At 30.2% G+C, this 9,012-nt stretch overlaps 1 non-coding gene across 1 annotated transcript; it reads right to left on the bottom strand.

Annotated features, from left to right (window-relative positions):
- Positions 1-6,046: 6,046 nt before the first annotated feature.
- On the bottom strand, positions 6,047-6,119 carry TRNAV-AAC (transfer RNA valine (anticodon AAC)). Its single transcript has one exon. It is a non-coding gene; the product is annotated as a tRNA-Val (tRNA).
- Positions 6,120-9,012: the final 2,893 nt, after the last annotated feature.

Genomic DNA, 9,012 nt, shown 5'->3' with positions numbered 1-9,012 from the left:
ACCTTTATGTATATTCTATAATAATGTGTGGATATTTTTCCTTCTTTGTATTTCTCTTGAGAATGTACTAGGTATATTATTAGTTACGAAATATCAGGAATGAAGAAAAACATAGTACCTGCATACGATCAATTGATATATTCATGAATAAATATTTATTAAAATTCAGAGAATTAACATGGCTATATGGAATATTGATAGTTACCGTAGCAAAAAATAAAATAATTGGATAAAGAAAAATAAAACATGACTACACGATGTAATAGAGTTAAAAATATTAAATAGAAATGGGCAAAATACGTATAATTAAGAAGATACAGTATCTGGATAAACGTTAGAATTATAGACGTAGATCGACATTTATTTCTGTAAAAGTATCCGTATGTCAATGAAATGCACTAGACTGAGAGGTATAAAATCAGCTAGAAAAGGCCTTTATACAACAGTGGATTGGTAACTAAAAACTGATAATTATTTAGTTATTATTTGATAATTACGTGGGTATATATTTTCACCTGAAACGCAAAACTATGATCTTATTATTATACTCGTACATACAAAGGTACAATATTTGTTTTTCTTAAAGTTGGCCACTAAACTAATAATTTTATTTCTCAAGAAGTTTTCTAGGAATTTATTATAAATAGTAGATTTTCCAACACCAAATTAATTCAACACAAGTTTACTTTATTTCGAAGTATGTGGAATCTCTAATCAGTTGGTTACTCGCTACGGTAAATTTTATCGCGAAGAAACTTTAAAGAAGAAATTGTACCGACCGCCGAGAATAAAGAAAATCATCCCCGAAGCTCCCGAACAATACCTACCGAAGAAAAGTTTTATAGCACGCTTGATTACGCATTGAAATATAAATGAGTTGAAATGAAAAACTAGACATAATTATTCAGTAGACTGTAAACTGGTGGAAACCAATTTATGTTATAAGTACGAGCAGAAAAAAAATCTCATACCAATATCGATTTTATTGGTATTTTGAAAAATCAGAAATGGTGTTTTTTGGTATTTAAAAATATAACAATGGCATTATTTTTCAGATAATAAGTACCTTATTAAATGTGAAAGATTTCTTTATAAAATTGTTAAAGCCATATTTGAACGAAGAATTCAATAGAACTTATTATAAGCCATTTTTTATTCAACGAATAATTCCCAAGATTTCAGAATGTAAAAATGTATTAAGACTAAAATTTGGAGAGAACCTGACATCTGCCAGGGATCAAGATAAGTACATATTATTACTACCTTGATTCGAACCACAAAAGTCACCCAATATAAGTGAAATTTGAAAACCGCTTCAGTTACATGACTATTATTTATTTTCATCGTAATTAGGTAGTTTAATTGATAAAGCACAACTGCCGGATAGACGGATGAGACTTGCTTACCTACCATTATTTGCCATTTAACATAATTATTTATATATTTAAATAATGTTGGTTCATTGTCTCAATATTTTTTTAGGCTCATTATACCAATCTTTCAAGTCTTTTTTATCTCTCAATGCGGCGGCATTGGCAAATGATTTAATGATTATGATGTTTGCTAGAAAACAATCTGCGATACGAAATAACTTGCAAATAATAAATAATGAGCTTTAGTAACCGTTTTTAGCTTAATTTTTTCACAGACACATATATTTAGGCTCCACCTTCATATTAAAAGATTATCTTCAACATCGCTAGTTTTATCTAGTATATAGACAATTAAAAAATACAAATACTTAATTGTAATAAAGTATAAATTATTACTTTTTTCTAATATATTATATTATCGCTCAACACATCGGTTCCATGCAATGTATCTAACTAATTTGACCTAACCCCAAGATTCGAAGCCACTACCAACGAACAAATGGGCGAGTGTACTGTGAGATAACACTCAATATAAAAGGCAAAATTGAATAAAAACAACAATAATTTTACATATATTATATGTATAACTTTTATATAATATTGTAATACTGGATATAAATTGCTTTGATAAGTAATGATTTAATTAGTAACTCTTCACCCTCGATATTTTCTTGACATGAAAAATATTTTTTAAACAAATCCTTTCCTTCTAAACGTGACCATTTACATACAATACAAATATCAGTTTATAAATTTTAGTAGGTACAATATAAATATGAAGAACACTAGTTTTTATACCGTAGAATGGAAAAGTTTGGGAAGTATTCGAAATCACAAAATTTCGTGTCCAAACAAACGTGGTTAGTATTTTCAAACAAAGCGTTTAAATAAATAACTTTTATTACCAATTTCGTCATGTGTTTCTCTATTTAATTTAGTAAATATTATGTAAAGCTCCTAAAACAATAGCCTCCGTGAATAAGCAATAATTTAAAGGGAATAAGGTTAGGTAAACTGTCAGTTACATTCGTAATCCCTATAACTGTTACACAATTTCTTGGGCAACTGGGATTATTTAGATTTTGGTTGAATACGGTCCGTGTCAATGTGTCATTAAATATTGTTTGTGTTAACAAACATCGTAAGGGTGCCGACTTTTATCAGTCCCATAGGTATATACTACAATCTATTATCATTGCGAATTCTACCCCTATACAAATAAATTACATGAATGTCCTTCATCTGAAACTATTATTGCTAGTTTTATTATAACTTGTTAGTTAATTTATTATTATAATCATAATACAAATGAGACGTGTAGAAAATAATATGAATGATAGATAACTCAAAATATGTGACTAACCAAAAGAACAAACAAGAGTATTGGACATAATGACTTTAACTTGATCAAAAATGACGATGAATTGATAGCATCTACTATCAAGGATAAATCTGGAAGCAACTTGGCTAGAACATAATATCTCATTAGTGAGCTTATGATATTGTATAATTATAGTATTTTAAATATAAAATAATACATCATTTATCATCTCATCATTTTTCCATATAAACGAAGCATAAGTCTAATATATATTATTTTACCAACACGTTTTTGAACGAGGAATAGTTGATATCCATTTATTGAACCCATTTGGTCTTCATTGTGTACATTGAAAAATAATGTGATTTCAATCGCAAGATTTGAATCTAGTAGCGCCTTACACGTGCATGAATTTATTTGCAGCAATAGTGTGTATTCTAACCATCGCGATAATAACTGTTTACACGTAAAAGTGCTGTCTCGCACAGTCTCGTTCTTCAAGAGTAAGCGAAACGCGATGTTGTCATTTTATAGTACTATCTGACAGATTGTGAAAATCGGTTAACCTCAAAATGAGTCTGCGCCGTGTAGTTCGTCTTTTTACTGGCAGGTTGGCCACTATCGTTGTACTGCGCAGGTGCAGATATAGATCAAATCCCAAATGTCACGTGAAAATTCGGAAGCTTCCGAACTTTTTTGATTCATGCATGCAATCTTGCAACTTGCATGATAATACAATATGTTTACACGTGCATTTTCGTGCTATGGCCGCGATAATACGTACTGTCAGCAGTAAATCCATGTATATGTAAACGGGGTATTATCATTTGAAGACAAACGCTCGGTGTCTACTTTACAGGTAGTAGGTATTACGGAAATGGCTTTTGATAAATTACTATTAATGATAATTAGGATAAATTCCTTAATTATAAACCAATCATTCACCCAAAATAATATTGTCAATGACACTCACTATGGACAGATATAGAACTAGGCATATCTATCTCAGGCAAAAACATCCAGAGTGTAATATTTTAGTGATTGAGTGAATAATTTACGGACAAATATTGTAATACAGTGGAACACAAGATACACTAAATGGTAACAGAACTGTCTTATAAGATACTGTATTGATGAATTTATTTCAGTAGGAATAGCCAAAAAAAATAAAGAGTTATTGATAACAGTGGATTTATTAAGTAGGTAATGGAATCGACCCTAAGATGGCTAATGATGCTGAGAAAATATGGAAGCTTTCATATTATTATGAAGATTCACCAATTCTATTAATATTGATTAAGTATATTGTTTTCTCGCAGAATATACTTTTCTGAAGTGGAATCTCGTGTCAAATAAACTCAGAAGATTTTTTTTTTTTTTAATATTCGTGTAGATTCAGTTTGAAAGGCATTCAAAATTCACAACAGAGTAATAGAGCTAATAATGATCATGAGGATGATAATAATTATTACCATACTACATTTTGCTAATTGGAATAAATAACACAATTTATCAGGCGTATATAAATCACTCAATTTAATCGCACTTCAGTGATAATTCAAAAGGTTTTTAGCAAATATTCAAACAATTTACATAATTTTGATATATAGGTAGGTATGCGTCGTGTTTCGGAGCTAACAACGACTGGCAGTAACAGCGGGTTGATTGCTATGTATTGTGAAGGCAAAATCTAGATTTACATGAAAACGCAATAGAGAGCTGAGTTTTCAAACGGGTTTTAATTTGGAAATATTTGGGAAAGCTTATGTACTTATGAAACCGGATTATAACCCATCTTTAAGCGTTAATCAATTTTTAACCGGACTGATAAAATCTTTCGTATTAAGGGGAAATGTAGTGCCACTAGGGAACTAGGAAGTTGGGACATATAGTGACTGCATTATAAAGTAAATATAATTTATACAATCGTGTTGTTTAATGAAAACTAATAAGACTTACATTTACAAAAAACTTATATAAAATGAGCGTTCGTTGAACTAGTATATGATTCAAAAAATGATAAGTAATATAAATTACGAGTATATTATCATTTTGTGAAATAAAATTCTACAAACTAATTTAATTATGTAATAGTTTATAATAATATAGTTTGATAAGTTCAATCGACGGTGTATATGCGCAGCCAGGGGTGGCTCTACCTTAGTGGTTCGTAGGGACCATCCCCACATGTTATCATGTCAAAAATACACGTCCGATATTTTTATCATTGTCATAATATACCTACTTAATTACATGATTAAATGAACTTTTAAATTTATTTTATCCATATAAACCCATTGCAATTTTATAGAGATATTTATTATTATTGTACAAATAAATAAAGCAATGATTGTAAATTATGTAATAACATAGTAATGATTAAGCGGTATAAAAATAATTATTTAAATTAAATACGCCCTATTTCACGGTGATACCTATATACAAATAAAGAAAGCTATGACGTTTATTTTTCTATGACCGGAGTCACTCAGTCCCATCCCGCCGCTGGGGTACAAATCTCGTTCTACAAATAATGGTTATGCATTAGCGTTAGTATACGCATACTGAGGAGCGAATCAAATAACCCCTAGGTGAGTAAAAACGCTCACTGTAAGTCCTTGTTCAAAACTAATGGCTCATTTCCTCATTAATAAAATCATATTATTATAAGTAGCTTGGTACATAATGTATAATATGTGAAAGTAGGTAGGTATGTATATTTAATAATTAATGGCTATATTTAACCACCTAGAAAGTCGTCAAGCAGCCACTGTGGGTAGCCCTCGAAGTTTTTGCTTCAGCCGACAAACGAATATACGTGTCAAAATTGTACCAAACAGTTTTTTTTTCGAGGATGAATCATCATAAATTAAAAACTTGGACATAGATAACAGTAAAAAAACTCAAAAATTGCGATATATAAAATCAACCACAATATTGAGTCTCTTAGTCCAAGTTACAAGGCCAACCCTCACACTAAAAATCTAATAAAAGCATGTTTGTTATTCGTAATCATATGACTTATCATAAAATAAACATAGAATACAAATAAAAAGGCCACGTAGATACGTACATAAAACAAGAAGTAGGTACCTTGATTTAATAAATTCACCAGTAAGTAGTATGTTAGGTACATAATAATATTAAACAAGAATCAAAAGAAAGTATGCGTATAAATTGTTGTTTTTATTTAATAAAAACAACAATACAATGCAGTTCCACCATGAATTGACAGTTAACAAAATAAAAGAAATATGCGTATAAAACTTAACTGCTTTTGTTATAAACCTTTTTAATTCTACTAATATTATAATTAAATTAATAGAAACTAAAAAAAAACTTTAAAAAAAAATGTTTCCGCCCGGGATCGAACCGGGGGCCTTCCGCGTGTTAGGCGGATGTGATAACCACTACACCACGGAAACTTGGAAGTGAATGCCGAAAATAACTTACCGGTTGTTTGGTCAAGCTTTGCCAGGAAAATTCTAAATCTGAGATGTGTGCGGGAACTGGCACGAGAAAATTCATCGCGTATGTGTTGATCACCCCTTCTCTCACATAGTAGAGCTCTGCGTTCAATCCTGGAAAATATATGAGTAAACTTTAAATTAAATGATAAACACAAGTTAATAATATACACATTAATAATAACATACCATTACATGTACATATATTATGACGACTACCACATAATCCACTCATGAATACCTGTCAATTATTTCCCATATTATTGACATTTTGATGAGTCAAATAATTTTCGACAAATAAATACATAACTAATAAATTCACATTAAAACGATGAAAACATATATAAAAATTTATATAACTGATTCCAAGAGAAACAATGATACATATACCTATCTTTGGTCTCAAAAAATAGCAATTATAATGAGATAAGTGATAATATTTTTTTCAAATCTTTTTCTCTTTCATATCAAATTGAAACCAACCTAACTATTTTTGGATTAGCCAGGCTTAAATTTGTCACGTGATTTGTTCGAAACGTGTTTACTTTCATTTATTATTTACATATGCGATTAAACCAATAATTACGACGTCATATAGCATTAAAGCAAGCGACCCATTCTATCAATACGAATCCAAATATTGGTTCTGCCTATATGACATATGTTTATATATTTGAACACTATATAACATACCTAATATCAGTACCACGTTGCCTATAACAAGAATTAAAATGCTACCATTTAAACTGTTCTAATAAATCTTTTATTCTTTTTATTGATGGTTGTAATGCCTACTTAATTATAGATAGACTTGTTAAATCATAATTAGTTACACACAATTCTAGGATCGAGCGGATATTATTATACTTGCACGATTTGTAAACATTGTTAAATTATAATTCAAAATTTTATGTCAATTAGCAAATTACGTACATATAAATAGCATATTTAAATTTTTATTACCTAATTGAAAACATTTTAATCATCGTAGGTATTAATCAATAATGTTTGGAATGAATAAATGAAACTTGGAAACCCTGGTGAACGAAAATGTCTTTAAATTTCGATATTTCTTGTGATAGTCAAATGTTAATAAAGATGTTTGTAATGGAGAAGGCCAAGGGCCATATTGAAAAGGACAACCGATAGTAATGATAACATTTATATTAAAATCTTGTTTTTATTACATTACATCACAGTATTTTAAGACTTGTGTATGTTCATTATGCTAAAAATGGCTATATGTTTATTAATGGACGTTAATTTAATCATACTGATGTATCCATCCGCTATGCAAATTACTTGTTTCAAAGTACGCTGCCATCATTTATAATATAAGTTCATTACAGTATGGTAGTTTATCATAGACAAGGAAGCAAACGTCTTTGTCGCAAAACTTAGCGTTAGTATTAATCTCCATAATATTATTATTATGTGCTCCCGATACAAACCTAATATTAGCTATATAATTATTGTCAGATTCTAGATAACGAAAGTATATGTATCTAGGTAGATACATAATACCTACTATATTGAAGGTTGTCACACAGAATCCTGTATTAGTTTTATATATAACACATTGTGAAAAAAAATTGGATTATATAATGGAAATAGAAATGAAAAAGAAATCAACAAGTTTTATGTGTGTTGTGCCAAGTTTTTAATATCACGTTTAACGGTCAATTTTTGCTTGCATTCTGTATATCCAGAGATTTTAAATTCGGTACACAAGTGATAATGCGACGACAATGCATTCTCTTCCAATTTGCAAGTAAACCGGTATCTGAAACCTTCACTAATAGATTCCTCATGATTTTCAGTTAGAAATGTAAAAGATACATGTGTACCGTCGATCCACTTATGGAACCTAAATATTTACGCGTCGTCTTTTCGCATGCATACCGAAGGGTGGATAGAGGTTCTGGCAATAGGCCGAGGATTCGGTGACAGGGGCGGGGGATGAAGGGGCCCGAGGCGTAAAGGCCCATAATGGGGAGTTGAGCGGGGAAGAATACATAATTCCAGAAATTGAAAATCAAGTCAAATATGACTGTAAACTTGTATTGTATTATTCAAATTACAAAAATGCATGCAATAAATAAAATATTCAAGCTGTAATATCAGTCTTTTGATGTTTCTAAATACTTGTGATAGGTACCTACTAAAATTACCTAAAAATCTCTCACATTATTGAAATCATTTTTTATGATTGTTGGCAAATGAAATTAATAATCTGCAACTTCTGGTTAAAAGTATATTTTATTTTTGGAGTCATCGGTTTCAACACTAACTCGACCTTGGTAATACAATCTGTACCCTTTTTACAATACCGGGTTTTTATATAATACATTTTATGATAAATAAACATAATATTTTACCTACCTCCAAAGCATACTGTGCATAAACACAGTTTATAAATTCAAGAAATCGCCTAATGTTTGCAAATCAATGACGACACCTTTAAATAAAGAAATGTCCTCAATAATAAACACTGGATTTATTTAAATGTCGTGGCGGCATTTGTAGTATATTCTTATAATCTATAGGTACTGAAGTCCAGTAATGAAGGAGTCTACAGAAGTAATTGCTGGAAATGATCTGCCATCTAAATGTAGTTACGTCCGTTCTACGTAAATTTATATGCATCTATGCATATGACTGCATTCACGCGGGCTACAGTAAATTATTTTAATGAGAATGAACCCATTTGGCCGTCTGGTATGACTGTATTCAAAATGCTTGGCGAGCCATTTGACAACTATGTGAAAATTCCTGCGACAATATAATAATTGTGTATTTAAAAAAAGAATAGTGCCGATTATTCTAATAAAAATCATCCAAAGTACCTATG

This window comes from Rhyacophila brunnea, unplaced genomic scaffold (genome assembly GCF_057557595.1).
Source record: "Rhyacophila brunnea isolate RB1 unplaced genomic scaffold, BYU_Rbru_1.0 scaffold_2, whole genome shotgun sequence".
Lineage (NCBI taxonomy): Eukaryota > Metazoa > Arthropoda > Insecta > Trichoptera > Rhyacophilidae > Rhyacophila > Rhyacophila brunnea.
Note: the sequence above shows the minus strand (reverse complement) of the source record. Positions and strands in the feature narration are given on the sequence as shown.